Source organism: Equus asinus, chromosome 10 (genome assembly GCF_041296235.1).
Source record: "Equus asinus isolate D_3611 breed Donkey chromosome 10, EquAss-T2T_v2, whole genome shotgun sequence".
NCBI classification, from domain to species: Eukaryota; Metazoa; Chordata; class Mammalia; order Perissodactyla; family Equidae; genus Equus; species Equus asinus.
This window is the reverse complement of record NC_091799.1, coordinates 26,732,686-26,748,580: the sequence shown is the minus strand read 5'-3', so window position 1 is coordinate 26,748,580 and position 15,895 is coordinate 26,732,686. Positions and strand designations below refer to the sequence as shown.

General features: G+C 38.2%; 1 long non-coding RNA gene across 1 annotated transcript in view; it reads left to right on the top strand.

Annotated features, from left to right (window-relative positions):
- LOC139046463 (uncharacterized) overlaps window positions 1-15,363 on the top strand; it is a 43,689-nt gene extending 28,326 nt beyond the window's left edge. The window contains exons 2-3 of the long non-coding RNA XR_011506564.1: window positions 13,164-13,279; window positions 14,627-15,363. This is a non-coding gene — a long non-coding RNA (uncharacterized lncRNA). The remainder of the gene's footprint in view (window positions 1-13,163; window positions 13,280-14,626) is intronic.
- The last annotated feature ends 532 nt before the right edge of the window (window positions 15,364-15,895 follow it).

Here is a 15,895-nt window from a genome sequence, read left to right as displayed (position 1 = left end):
CTTATTAGTAATTTGCACCTTTACTTTTGTAAAGAGTATGTTCAAACTCTTCTTTTAGTTTTATCTCTCCATTTATTTAGATCTTCTTTACATTCTCTCAGAAATATATTATAGTTTTTATTGTCTGGGTCTTGTACAAGTTTAATTAAATAAGTCTCAAATTATTTAAAATTTTATATGATATTGCAATATGGTATTTTTTTTCAATTTCAAATTTTTTTACTAGCATATAGAAATAGTTCTGGTGTCAGATGCTAACTTTATATCCTGTTGTTTGCTAAAATCTCTTAATAGTTCTAGTATCTTTTAAAATATTTTTCTTTTATTGCACTGGTTAAGACCATTGACACAATATTGAATAGAAGTGTTGAGAATATACAGTTTATATGTTATAAACCTCATAATACGTTATCAACTTTGCTTTAAAATTGTTATAATAAATATCTTTTTATTTGCAATTTCTATGCTCTTCACTCCTTTTTATAGTTCCATTTTCCCATCTGATATCCTTTCTCTTCTGTCTGAGGAAGTGCCTTTAATAATTCTTACAGAGCACATTTTCTGGTGGCAAATTTTCCCTACTTTTGCTAAAATGTCATTGTTTTCCATAAGATAGAGAATTCTGGGTTAAATTTGCTGACTTTCAGGACTTTAAAGCTACCATTGTGTTGTCCTCTGGCTTCCATACTTTTGCAGGGATTCTCATTTTTATTCTTCTGTAGGTCAGGTGTCTTTTTGCTTTTGTTGTTTTTAAGATTTTCTTCTGCATCGCTGGTTTTCAATAATTTGATGCCTTAGTATGGCTCTCTTTGTTTTTCTCCTTTGGGGGTCTGTTAAGATTCATGGATCTCTGTATTTATTATTTTCATCAAATTTGAAAAGGATGAAGTCATTATTCCTCCATCATTTTTCTCCTTCCTCTTTCTTTCTCCTTATTGAATTCTAATTACCATGCTTGTTATTGCTCTGTGGGATACTGAGGCTTTGTTTATTTCTTCAACATTTTTGCTTTTTAGACTTCAGTTTGGAGAGTTTCTCTTGCTATGTCTTTTAATTCACTGATTTGTCTTCTAGTGTTAAGCCAAGTTGGTGAATATTTCATTTTAGATAATGATTCTCTCTTTATTATGTCTGTATACATTCTTTTAATTCCTTCAGCAGACTTATAAAACTTATCCCACCAATTAAGAGTTCTTGTCTTCTAATTCCATCATCTCTTGCCATTCTGAGTTTTTTGCTATTGTTGACCATTTTCTTCTTATAGCTATGTGTCACTTTTTCCTGCTTATTTTCATATCTAAGAAGTTTTGATTGCCTGTCAAACATTGTGGATTTTATGTTGCTGGGGGCTGAATTCTGTTGTTTTCCTTAAAGAATGTTGAATGTAGTTTGATCCAGTGGTTAATTTATTTGTGGATCAACTTGATAATTTTGAAGCTCATTAAAATTTTTTTTTTGCATGTCTGGAGGTAGTCTGCTCTAGAGCTAGGTGTTACCTTCTTGGGGTCTTTAACGAATGGCCTTTCTATTCATTGATGTCTCTCCATTCAAGCTGTTGGGATGTTAAATAATGTGTGGCCTTGTATGAGCTTAGGGTATTGCTAAGTTTACAGCTCTCAGGTTTTTTCTCTGGCAGTTCTTTTCCATGGCTTTGTGGAATTTCACCCTGCACGCATGCAGATTAATATTCAGCCAAGAGCCCAGGAGTCCTCTATACTGATGTTTGTCATTTTTCCTTTATTTAGCTCTCTCCTCTCCAAATTCTTCTCTAAAACTTCCAGCCCTCTCCTTCTCTCTGAACTCTGATCTCGGTTTCTTCAACTTGGGTGAATCTGCTAGACTTAGCTTGCATATTGACCTGAAAATTTCCTCCAGACAGAATGTCTGGGTGATCACAGATCACATCTTGTTGACTTCTCAGGCATCATAATCTGTACTGCTTGTTTGTCCAATATCTTAAAAAATTGTTTAATATATTTTGTCCACTTTTCTGCTTGTTTAGAGTAGGAGGAAAAATCCTGTAGCAGGATGTTCTCATAGGTGAAAGTAGGAACCCCTCACTCTAGTTCAGATTTTACTGCGGGGAAAGTCATTTGAACCCGCTAGGATTTAGCATCAACAATTGTAGGCTATGATTGACGGTTTTAATGGTCCCATCCTGTCCTGACATTCTATCTTTTATCACCCTCTCCCATGGCTCAACACACAAACAGAACAGGAATGTGATGAGCAATGTAGTAGAGTTGCTACCAGGTTGGTTGATTTTAAAGTAGAGATGTTCCACGTTTATGGTGGTGGGGGCAGGGAGGGCGAGGAGTGCTGCTAGAGAAAATAGAAGACCAAGAGTTACTTAGTCCACAGATATGAATAAGTAAGGCAATGCTGATGTTTTTGACAATATAGAAAATAATCCATTATGATTCGTATCTATGAACTTAATGACCTTCAAATGCCTGGTTATGTTTGCCAAACGCATTACTCTAAGACTTTCTGACTAGTATTGAGGAAGTCTTATAGACCATGATTGTGTTGTGTTCCATCCTCCACTGGCCAGCCAACATCACTTCACATTATGCATCAGTTCTACCTTGGCATACGCAATAGTGATCAAATACGGACAAAGTATGAGAAAGTGGGAAACCTACTCTTGGTTTTGCTCAAAACTAATTGTTACCATGGGCAAGCTAGTTCACTTTTTTACCCTCAGCTTTTCCAACTTTGAAAGATACATAAAATTACTTTCCTTAACTAACTTCAAAATTGTTTAATTTAAAAAATGACAAGAGTCTGTAATTCTTCTAAGCTATAAAGGGATGTGTAATATACAGTATGAGAAATATGGTAATATAAGTATATGGTGCTTTAAAATCTATATGTTTCATGTGTTAATAAATCTATTCTATTTTGGAATGTATCTCTTGCTCTCCAGATGTTTCTACAAACTCAAGGTAGCTAATCTGTGTTTGCTGAAGATGTCATATTGATATATTGAATCTTAAACTTGACAATGTAACTGGAACATATATGTGTGTATATGTGTGTGTGTGTGGGGGGGGTCTGTTTATGTGTGTGTGTACTTCCTAACTCAGACTAACTGAACTTCCAGTAAAAGAAATATCCGCAACAATCAGCACATACTCTAAAAATAGTAAAATTATTAGGTGAAAGATAAGGTCAAAATATATTTACAGCCAATCTAAAATTAGAGCTACTTGCCTAGAAAGAGACCTGTTCCAACAGAGAAATATCCTGGGGGAATGAGTTGATGGTTTTTAACTATCTTGATTCCCCATGTATTTTATAGAGGAAAAAAATGAAACTTTGAATATCAGTATTCACTTCTTAGGATTTGGGGCACAAATGTGGTTATTTTTCCAATACATGTATATAATATAATGAGGATGAGGCAGAATTACTTCCCATTGGGACCTTTTCTGTATGGCCACTGAATTCTGAAGAGTGATGGTTGGCACAATGTGACAGGGAAAGGATAATGTAAAGATCAGTGGAACTGAATCAGATGCTGATTCTGCCACTTATTCATCTTATGACTATGGTCAGGATAGTCCCTGCTTCTGGATTAATTTCCTTGTCTGGAAATTGGAAGGGATGTCTTAGATCATTCAAGCTCTCATCCCACTTAAGATTCTACTTGTACCCAAGCCAACGTTATGAGGGAAGTCCCTGGAAAACACTCACCCAAAAGAATCTACCTCATGATACCTATTAACATTTAGAGATTTTGGAATTATTCCTCTGGATTTAACACTGATAATGTCAACAGACACCTTTGAAGTTGAAATATACCAGGAAAGCCAGACAGTACTATCCACACCTTAGTGTCTATTTATTAATCAGACCTCTTTACTTTATAACAAAGAATACAGAATGGCACAAACACTGTGTGAGCTCCAGTTTATTAGAGATTTGAAATAGTCTGCCTCTCTCTCTCTAATATAGTACATATAGACTCTAAAATACAGGGTTTATAGAACACTGGAATTTCATTCACAGAGTTAATTCTGATTCACTCACAGGCAGTTCCTGAGTGGATATTCTCATTGGGTAAAATGTGGTTTGGATACGAAGGACCCCTGATAGAGTAGCCGTCAGAAAACAGAGGGGCTATGTAAGACAAGGGTCAAGATGGGACAAGGTGAAGCTGCTTCTTGGATCATATCCATTAGGGTTCTGCATGAGGAAGAACCAACATAACCTGGGTCTTGAGCAGTTATGTTTAGATATCAGTTACATATGATATTTCATTATAATGATTTATTTTATAAGTTTCTTACCATTAGACTGTGACTCAGATGCATGTGTTTGAACCATGGTAGGTTATTAAGAAATATGACTGTAGAATGAAAGAAAACACAGCAGGCCTGATGGAAGGATAAATGCCATAATCTGTATGTATGCTTCACCTAGGGGAAGAGGAATTTCCTGTCAATTTTCATATCTTGAGTACTTGGTAGTTTATAACATCTAGTGTAGTTGAGTAACTCTGAAGGAAGTCAAGTTCTGTCATTAATATCAAGTAAAGGTAAATTCAAATTCATCAAATTCTGACCATCTCTCATCACCTCTACAGCCACTACCTTGGTCTCTGCCCTAATCGAGTCTAGTCTGGATTATAGCAATATATTGCAGTGGCCCCAAAATGGTCTCTCTGCTCTTTTCACCGCAGCTGGAGTGATCCTATGAAATTAAAATCAGATGGCGCGGCACCCCTTCCCAAAGCCCTCCAATCGTTTCCCGTTCCGTTTCCAAGGGAAGGCTAATAGCCTGCAAAGCCGGGCATAATTGGGCTACTGCTTTCTCCTATGACCTCCCTTGTCTGCAGCTTCTCTCTACTTCCTCACTCTGTTCAAGCAACAAGTCTGCCTTCCTTGCTGTGCCTCAGGCATTCTAGACACACCTCATGACTGGCACCTGCTGTCACTTCTCCCTGGCATGCTTGTCCCCTTGATTACCTCGTGTCTCTCACCCCCCTTGGGTCACTTCACCCCACTGAGGTTTTTTCTGACCATCCATTTAGAATTCCTTGTTCCCAACACTCCTGATCCCCTTTTTCTGCTTAATTTTTCCCCATAGCACCTATTGCCCTCTAAAACATATATTTGTCTCATTTTTAAAAATTGTCTTCCCCCGTAGACTGTAAATTGCCTAAGAACATGGATTTATGCCTATTTTCACTCAGTAGAAGCCCTACTGTCCAGGAAAATGACTAACGCATGAATGATACATGATAAATGTATTTTAAACAAATGATCCATGGAAGGAAAACAAGAAGGAGCAGAAGGAGGGAGAAATGAAGAGCAAATAGTGCCTAGGACTAGCACTTTGAATTACTCTAAGAGTGGGCTTTGCCTGGGAACATAAATTGAAACTCTTATTGGGCGAGTGCCCTGCGAGGTCACAACCAGTTCACTCAGGTCAGAGGATAAGTGACTCGCTGGAGATCACTCAGTGATTTAGTGGCAGAGCTGGGCCTCAAGCCAACACGCATTCTCACTCACCACCACGTCACCCACCCACCCCACCAGGCGTACAGACTTAATAATGAGCAATCATTTGCCAGCTCCTGGGTTCTTGTTATCCTGATCATGAGTTTGCATTTTGGAGTTAGAAAGTTATAGAAATTCAGGTTACAGAGGTTTGTGAGTATAAAGTAAGAATTAAAATAAAATCTTCTATGTATACATTTAACTCTTTGTTCCTTATGATCAAAAGTGCCTTTCCTTGTCCCTTCCAGTTAGTAACCACGTTTAATAGTGATTTGACAGAACAATTCAGTTACTATAGATCATGTCTTATTATCTCACCGATGAGGTAAAAATAATACAAAATGAAAAACTTGGAAAAATATAATAAACCTTCTTTCTTACACTTCTTTTGAAAAATACTTCTAGCATATAATGTTTTCTCAAAAATACTTTTAGGGTGAACACTACAGTATTCTGAAGGATTGAGTGGTGGGAAAAGACTCTATTTTCATGTTCTCTAGAGAGGGAGTAGGGGTGGGGAAGAAAGTGAAAATGAAAAATCTTTTTAGAACCATCAATTATTAATTATGAAAGGGAACATAGAGTCCCCTGTCCTCCCACCAGCATTCCATTTTAGAAATGCAGAAATAGAAACTAGAACGACGACTCATCGATTATCGCACACTCTATGACCAAATTGGGGTAGGAACCCAAATCACATGATTCTCAATTTGGAACAATTCCCCTGTTTTGTGCTATTTCCGTACGCTAAGCTGCATTTATTGAAAAATCAAAATTCTACGTTACATTCAAATAAAATCCAGAAGTGCCACAGAGAAGAGCTAAATATATATTTTCAATATCCCCAAGCTTAAGAAGTCAAGCTGTAAAAACAGGGTACATTAGTCAAGAGAATATATCTACTTTGTTTGAGTCCAGAAATTATCCTTTTCTCATTAACTATATGGCCTCTGAACCTAGAATTTACAATAATCAGTGACATTGATATCTCATTAGGGATAGTTAGACTGAAAAACCTTAATGAAGGGAATGTTGAGTGGGTTTGAAATCACGTGGGGCATTTGGTCCTTCCAAGAAGTGACAGTGCATCACTGACATTTTACTCATGAGGAAATTGGGTCCCTCAATGTTACAGAGCTACTAAACGGGTGGACCTGGATTTGAATCCAGATCTGACTCCAAAGCCTATCTTGTATGAAGAAGGGTGCTGGCTGTCTTAGAGAGGACACACTAGGGAATGGGGAGATCTGTATAAAGGGTGTGGAGGCTGGAACCACCAAGAGCGCACTTCACAGTTTGGCTGAGATTGTACTTTATGCTGCCTGGGTCTTAATCGGGGCAGTGCCTCCCACAGGTAGGCAGATAAACTGGAGTATCCAGCATATAGTAAGTTCTCAATAAATGTTTGTTAAATTGAATTATAATAATGGTATCATAATATAGCAATCATCATAATAATTACTTATAATAACATTACAATAATAAATGATAATATTACATAACTCATATGATTTCAGAATATTACTCTAGAACCTAAAATGTCTTATTAATATGAATTTTATTTACATATTTGTCTCTTACTAAACCTGAAGCCTCTTGAAGGGAGACAGAATGTCTTATTCCTCTCAAAATTATACTAGTATAATCACTCATATAGCAAGCATTTGAGGGATGTTGACCTCGTATCTCCAAGAGATATTCAGGGCAAATATTTTTAGAAAACTAAGGCTCTGAGCAGTTAGTTTTCCGCCAAGTTAGCAAGCAGTGAAGTTGGTATTTGAATTAGAGTTTCATCAATTAATTCAATCTTACATTATTTATATTCCATATTCCAGTGTACCTTACATTACCTCTCTAATAGAAATGACACCATTTCGCCCTCTTTTTCTTACGTGGCCATTCTAACTTCCAATCACCTGGAAAATTTTTAGAATATGCCAGGACGGTGCATAGCATTTAATTCCTTCTCTGTCCCCTTTCCAAATCTCCCAGGTCAAAGATTTTGCAAAGCCCATATAATTGCCAGATAAATAAAATCACATTGCTCATAATTACCGGGGACAATTCTGTGTAATTAGATGTTAACGGTAGTGTCCCTTCTCCTTTATGACTCCAAATAAATACCTGTTCCCGTCTGGGTCTGGGAAAAAGCTTGGTTGGAAATGTAACTGCTTTGTTGCTCTCTATGTAATTAACTACCATTAAAAGCCACTAATTAGATCGTAAGTTTTAAATAAGTTGCCCTAATTACCTTTGGTACATGGTGCATTGAGTCGGGAGGGCAAGTCCTTCAGAGCCAAGAAAACTTGGCTCCATCACCAAGAGAATTAACGGGGCTATTGGGTTTCTTTTTTTTTTTTTTTTTCCATTCATAAATTGGGAAACGAGAACATAGGGAATGGGATGGATAGAGGCACGGGTAATGATTGTGAGTGAAATATGTGTACCTGGGCAAAGCGAACCAGGGGATACTTCATACTGTCTCTCCAAAAAACTGCTCACTTGTGTGCAAGATGGAATGATACCAGAATCTGTCTTAGGACTGAGCCTGCCACATGCTAAGTGCTTAGCAGGTGTTGAAAGAGTGAATGGCTGAATAAATGAGTGAATGGAAAAATAGATCAGAGGCAACACGACGTGGTAGTTAAGAACCTCAATTTTGAAATAAAAACAATTTATAGCTTTGAATTCTAGCTCAGATAATTACTAGCTTAGTTAGGAGACTAACTCTGATACTTTGTTTTCTCATTTGTAATAGGAGGATAATGATTATTAACGTCAACGCTGCGGTGAATTAATGACAATGTAACTCTAGTATTTCCATGTACTAAGCTCTCAATGAATCTTACCAGTGACAATGATGCTGTGGATAGGGATGATGATGATATAAAATGTGCAGTTTAGAAGGTCTCAGATGAGCCCCACTACTGAAACTATGATGTGCTCCCTTTTTATTTTTATTTTCAGTCCCAGCACACCGCTAGGCCACTCCTAACACAATCACAATGCTAGCCTCCATTCATAAGCAGAACAAACTGACTTCAAAACATTCCTATTCCCTTAGTTAGTGCCAGGTTAATTAAAGAAGAAAACAGTCTTTAAGGAGTACACAATCCGATGAGGCTACAGGTGTGTATAAACAACACCATTTGTGCTGTAACAAAGGCCTTTACAAAGTGCTATGGGGAAGGAAGCCCAGGAGAACCTCATAGAATAGGTGATATCAATGAACCATTTATTGAATCATTCCTATCGTAACCAAAGTGTTTAATATATGGCCATGAGCACAAGGAGCTATAACGACGATAATGGCAATTATAGTGAGCACAATAGCTAACATTAATTGAGCAAGTATCGTGTGCCAGTGTCTAAATGCTTTATGGATATTAATTAATTGATCATTATAGTGAACCTACAAATAGAAATAAGAAAATGGAGGTTGATAGAGATTTTATAATGTGACCACGTTTGCCTATGAAAGATTGCAAATGGCAGAGTCGACATTCAAACCTGACGTTCTGCTTACAAAACTGGAGTTCTTAAACCCTGCACAATACTGCCATGGTTAGTAAGGAAAAGAATTGGGGTTTCTGTGACATTTGACCTGCAGATCAGGAGAGCCATATGTCTGTATGGGTATTTTCCCCTCACTTTCTCTCTCTAGGCATCAGCTTGTTTGGCCCATGAAAGTCAGTGAAGGACTAGATGGCCTTTCAGAAACCTTCCAACTGCACATTTTTCCACTTGACTTTTCCTACTGCCATAAGAATTGTGTGAGTAAGCCAAGCCTTCCATGCGTACTAAAGTTTCCCTGAAGCCAAGGCAAGTGTGCTCACACCTTCCGCAACACCTGGCATAGAGCCAAAGGGAAAAGAGTGTCTGTCTCTGTCTCCCTCTCTCTCTCTATACACACGTATATATAAACATGCATATATATGTATATACACATATGTGTGTACATAACATGTGTGTACATACACACAAAAATACACACATAAGTACATATGAATGTATATATTTAAGGGAGTTTTAAAATATAGTGTAGGCAAATTATATATATATATATAAATTATGTTAGAAAATTGAATTACCATCAATATCAAAATCAATCACAGCACACAACATATAAGATTTTTCTCCCTAACTTCTCAAACTGTTATCTTCCCGTAAGGCTTTTGAATATCCTCTGCTTACTAAGCAGATCTGTTCTTTTTTTCATAAGTTCCACGTGATTCTTTTAAGTTTACTCAGCATCGATAAGGGAACATCTATCAAGTCCCAGTTATTTTCCAAGCTGTGTGTGCATTGCCCTTGAGGCTATTCTCTGTCCACTTGGGTTTTGGATATACCGTATCTCAGACCTCTAGGTGAAGGTCAGGTTTATGTGCACAGCCCTTAGACCGTTGTCCAGGATGGAATAGGTTTGCATCTACTTTGGCTGTACAGAGGTGAAAGGGTGTCTTCTCCCACCTCCTTTGCCTGGCACTCTGACATTCTAAACAGATGGACAGCGTTGCAAACCTGCCATTCTCAGAATTGGCTGTTAGCAGAGATCCTGCCCACTGGTATTTCCCAAAAGAAGTATCACCCTGTTCCATTTATATGTGGTGTGACAATGGCTTCCTCAGCTTGGGCTCCATATGATGCCTCAATGCAAATTTTCAACAGAGACTAGGTAGGATCTCTGAGACTAGATTTGCATTTCCCGTGGGACATAATGTAGTTGTCTCAGATGGGATCAGATATCCATTCCTGGCCCAGTGCTATTCATGCACTTGTGAAATTCCCTGTCCCTCAGTGTAAGCTAGACCTAGCTCCTTGCTGCTAAGAAATAGCCCAATGGCCAGATATTATAGTACATTTGTACAGCGCCAATTTGGCACATATTGGCTCTTTGCAAAGATATCCTACGAAAGACAAGGGAGTTTTCTAGCATATCAGTTTTAAAACCTAGTTATAGATCTAATTTCTGTTTGCTCATTTATTCAACAAATACGTAGTAAGCATATATTATGAGTAAGGCAATAAGCTAAGTGCCAATAATTTACAGATAAAAGACACAGCTTCTATTTTCAATGTATAATTAGAGCACACTGGACTTTAGAGGGATGGCTTCAAAAGAGAAAGCAAGAAGTGTTTGGTATCTCTAATTGCCACATCTATTAAGAAACAAAAAACAAATAAAGGTTCATATTAGCTAGTTTATAGGGTTGTTGTGAGGGTTATGCATCATAGCACCAGGCTCTGAGCAGGCTATTACTGAAGTTTGGTTTACTCCTCCCTCTGACCCCAGTACCCACACTACAGATTCTGCCTTCTTCCTTGACTCCTTCCTCCAAGTAAGACCCACACAACTCGTATTCTAAAGTCTTTAGAGATATTCATTAAACTTCTACCACCCTTGGTTCCCACCTCGCCTGCTTCAGCTCAGTCTCCCATCACCTTGGCCTAGGCCCTTGTCAGAGGTTTTCAGCTGGTCTTCTTCCCACCTACATGCTCTTCCTCTCCAATTCATCTTAAAGAGAGCTCCTTCTGAGCTGTTTGTCAAACTACATTCCTGTGTTCTGATTAGGCTCTGCCCAGGTTTCCAACATAGGAGGTTCAGGAAAATCAGTCCAATCAAGGAGGGGGCATGGGCAAGAAAGGTCTTAGGAAGGAAATGAATACTAAGCTAATCCTTAAGTGAAAAAAATAAATAGCTATCCAGGCAAAGGATGCTGTAGAGAAGAAATTTCAGATAGCGGGAGAAACATTCGCAAAGGGATATTAACTGCTGGTTGGTTTTGAAAATATTGGCATAAACTGGTAAGAACATAGAAAACTTTTTGAAATAGAGTCCAACCATCAGCTTTTATTCCACAGATACCTATTAAGTTCTTGGTGTTCTACTTAAAACTATGAGTGGGCAGGAAATTAGTGTTGTCCTTTCTATGTAGTCATCTAATGATAGGGGAGGAATTCTGAAATAAGATGGATGGAAGTTTTAGATGACTTTATTTCTTTTCGGTTTGGAGTAAACATGCAAAACTGCTTAAAACTTTAAATATAAAGAGATGGGGGCAGGCCCAGTGGTGCAGCGGTTAAGTGCACACGTTCCGCTTTGGCGGCCTTGGGTTTGCTGGTTCAGAGCCCTGGGGACGGACATGGCACGGCTTGGCAAGCCATGCTGTGGCAGGCGTCCCACATATAAAGTGGAGGAAATGGGCACAGATGTTAGCTCAGGGCCAGCCTTCCTCAGCAAAAAGAGGAGGATTGGCAGCAGATGTTAGCTCAGGGCTAATCTTCCTCAAAAAAGAAAAATATATATATAAAGAGATGTAGATGATTTTTAACAATAGAGTGTTAGAATTAACTAAAAGGTTATTTGTTGAAAAAATAATAAGACTGCTTTTGGGGAAGTACCCATTCTTGTCCAAAGACCACTCTATTATTTCTGTCTAGCATGAGGCAGTGGGGTGGTTTCTATTTCCTAATTTTTCCCTTCCCTTAGGGACTTGGAGCAAAACCATGGGGATATTCGCAATGGTCTCTCTGTCTCTCTATTCTTTTCAAGGTCTGAATGACAAGTCAAGCAGAGAAATTGAATTTTTCACTTCTCTAAACACTTTTGGCCCCTAGGAGCACTGGAAAAGGTCAAGAATTTTGAAGCACATTCTTCCCCAGGCTAGAGGATCAAAACTTCTTTTTTAAAAGGTTGTTCCAGGCCCAATGAGACAATCAGTCATGATGGAGAATATAAACAGCAGTTTGGGTCCTCTATGGTGGCATGTCCCCTCTTGGAAGGTTTACTCTGAAGAGATTTATTTCTCTCATTAGGGCAATCGCAGGAGGAAATAAAAAACTTTGATGTAAACTGGGGAGCGTGTGAGTGAAGACTCTTGCTTTCATATCCCCTTCCCCATTTTTTCTATTTTTACTTTGCTGCCTTCTTTTCTGTTTTCTTTTTAGTTATTTCTCTCTACCAGCTCCTTTCTTCTTCTCTCTTAGTTTTTCTAACCAATCTCATAATCAGCTTTTTTATTTTCCTCTGTTGACCTATGTGATAGGCATCCTCTAAAATAGCTCACAAGGATCATCCCTCTGGTCTTCATGTCCTTGTGTATTCCCTTCCCCTTGAGTATAAGCTGGGCCTAATGACTCACTTCTAATAAATAGATTTTGATGAAAGTTATGAGATGTGACTTCTAGGATGAGATTATGAAAGGGATATTGACTTCCATCTTGCTTCTCCTCCATGTTGCTCTCTTTCTCAGAGCCATCCCTCTGCCCATGAAGAGGCCTACCTGGCAAGCACCTGGCGTCTCCAGCCAACAGCTGGAGACCTGAGACCTTCCAATAGCCATGTGAGTGAGCTTGGGAGAAGATTCTCCCCCACTTGAGTCTTGAGATAGTTGAAGCCTTATTTTTGCATTTTGATTGCAGCCTCATGAGAAACCATAGGCCAAAGGACCTTGCTGAGCCCACCTAGATTCCTGACCCACAGAAACTCTAAGATACTGTTTATTATTTTAAGCTTCTAAGTTTTGAGGTAATTTGTTATATAGCAATAGATAATTAATGCATCCCATATCCTTTCATGTTCCTCCTCTTCATTGATTCCTTTTATTGAACCTCTTTCTATCTTTTCTTCTTTTTTCCTCTGTCTTGGTTCTTAAGCACACAGATTTCAAATTTGTATGTGACATTGAAAGCTATAGGAATCAGAATGCTTTACTCTCAGAAACCATCAAACCGAATCACGTATCTGCAAACATAATCTGCACATTGGAAAGGTCAGTATCCCCGGCTTCCCTTTAATTGTAATCTTTGGACAATATTCATTCTTTTGTCATTTCAGGAAAACTGCTTAATGGGCAGCTAGTATCTTTAATACATTGTATCAACTGTCATCTGGAACAGAAAAATGAATGAAATATGCCTCTTGCCATCAAAGATATTGGCATTTGGAACAAAATAAAAATGTAGAAAATGAAGCTTCCCACAAAAGGGGTATTTTTAGGGTCTTTGTGTGTTAAGAGTGGGGAGAAATCGCTTCCTATTTGGAGGATCAGAAAAGGCTCTGGAAGGGGAGCATTTTGTACTAAATGTTGAAGGATAAACTGGATTTGTATACGCCCATTCAATTTTCTGCGAACATCCCCTCCATCTCTCTTACACTGCACATGGGATCAACTGCTACCTAACATGCAAGAACGAATCTGAATTCTACTTTCTCTGGACCATCCTCCACAACCCTTCTAGGTGGTTGATTGTTTACTTTCTCGATGCTTCCCCAGCCCTCACTAACTTTGTCTACTCCAGCATTTCTCAAATCTCTACTTATTTGGCTCTTCCAATAATCAAGGGTAAAAGTACAGTTCAAGAGGAAAGGGACAATTCACTATGTTCCAAGCTAAGATGGTGGAAGTCAGAATGAGGTAGAAAGACTTGGGATAATACAGCGTTAGACTATCAAAAAGTTATTTGCTGCAAAAAGAGAAAAAAAGAACCATTGTTAAGAAAAAGTGATTTCTGACTATAAACCATTCCCTTATTTATTTCCAACTTAGGACAGCAGAGTGATTTCCATTTCCCATTTTTTTCCTTCCTTGGGGACTTGGAGCAAAACTATGGGGATATTTGAAATGTGTCATGCGTTACTGTGCTCAGACCTGACTCTTCACTGAAGTCTGTAATATATATGTTTCTCTGGAAAATTATGGAGGTGGGAATGAGGACTTGGAGTCACCCTTTCTTTTTGCTTGGGAAATAAACATATTTCTAGAGATTAGAAAAAGTAAATTATCCATGCTTTTTGGCTTTGTTCTTTCCAATTGTATTTTTAATGAAAAACACACGAGTTAAATAACTAAATTTGAATCGCACAATTGCCATGTCCTTTTTTTTTTTTTGCTTACACAGGAAGCTTAGGGATTTTTGTTTTTAATTTTTTTTCAGATTTACTGAGATATAATTGACATAATGTTGTGTAATTTTAAGTTGTACAACATGTTAATTTGATACATGTATGTATGGTAAATACTTTTAAGTGACCTTGGTCAAGTCACTTAAAAGCTATCCCAGCTTTCGATATTTTTTTTTTTTTAAAGATTTTATTTTTTTCCTTTTTCTCCCCAAAGCCTCCCAGTACATAGGTGTATATTCTTCGTTGTGAGTCCTTCTAGTTGTGCCATGTGGGACGCTGCCTCAGCGTGGCTTGATGAGCGGTGCCATGTCCGCGCCCAGGATTCGAACCGAGGAAACACTGGGCTGCCTGCAGCGGAGCGTGCGAACTTAACCACTCGGCCACGGGGCCAGCCCCCCAGCTTTCGATATTAACTGTGAAAAATCTTTGGAGAACTGAAGGCTTAAAAGTACTCATTGAAGCAGTAATTTGCATCCCTGAAAATTTATCATAACAAATCATTTACAATAAGGGGATATGTTGGAAACAGCCTGAATGATCAGCAATAGGAGAATGATATTGTATATTGTGGTACATCAACCCGGTGTATTCTCATGCAGCCATTAAAATAGTAATTAGGAAGACATAAACATGAATGTGAAAATGTTTATAATGCAATATTAATAAAAAAGAGAGTGCTAAACTATATGTAAACCATGATTATAACTATGTAATTCATATTTGCTTATGAAGGAAAACAAAAGACTCATAGAAAATAAAATCGACTGCTATGTTAGAATATACAGATGCATTTAATTGTAAAGCAGGGTTTTTCAACTCTAAATTTTGAGCCGGTAATTCTTTGGGAGGAGGTCTCTTGTGCGTTGCAGAAAGTTTAGCAGCATCCCTGACGTCTACCTTCTAGATGCAAGTAGAATTTTCCCAGGTGTGACAACCGAAAATGTCTCCAGACATTGACAAATGTGCCCTGGTGGGGAAGGGGGTAAAGCAAAATCACCGCTGGTTGAGAACTACTCTTTTAATAAAATATTTCATTATTTTTCTAATATTTTTTAAAGAAATAACATGCTTAAATACAAGACGAGAAGAATCTTTACCCTTGACCTAGCATTCTCTTCAGCAACTTACCCAGAGAATAGTTGAGATTAGCAATGTTCTGGTTATGTCAGACAACGGAGTAAAGCATTAATGCCTGATGGACCTGCTTGGGGATGTCAGCAAACTCCACCATTCTATTCCTCTGAGTTCTTGCAAAATGGGGGAAAGAAATCGGTGCATGTTATGTAAGAGTATCTTCTACTGACAGTGCAGAGTATTTTTATCCTGGTGGAAGTTGCCTCTGGGCGCTGAAACCTTCTGTCAGGGAGTAAAGAAAACTAATTGCAGTGAAATATCTTTTCAGGCAACCTGCCCATCACCAAATTCTATATGTAGGGGAAGTGCACACTTCCTTTAGAAGACGTTTCAACGGAACTCAAACCCC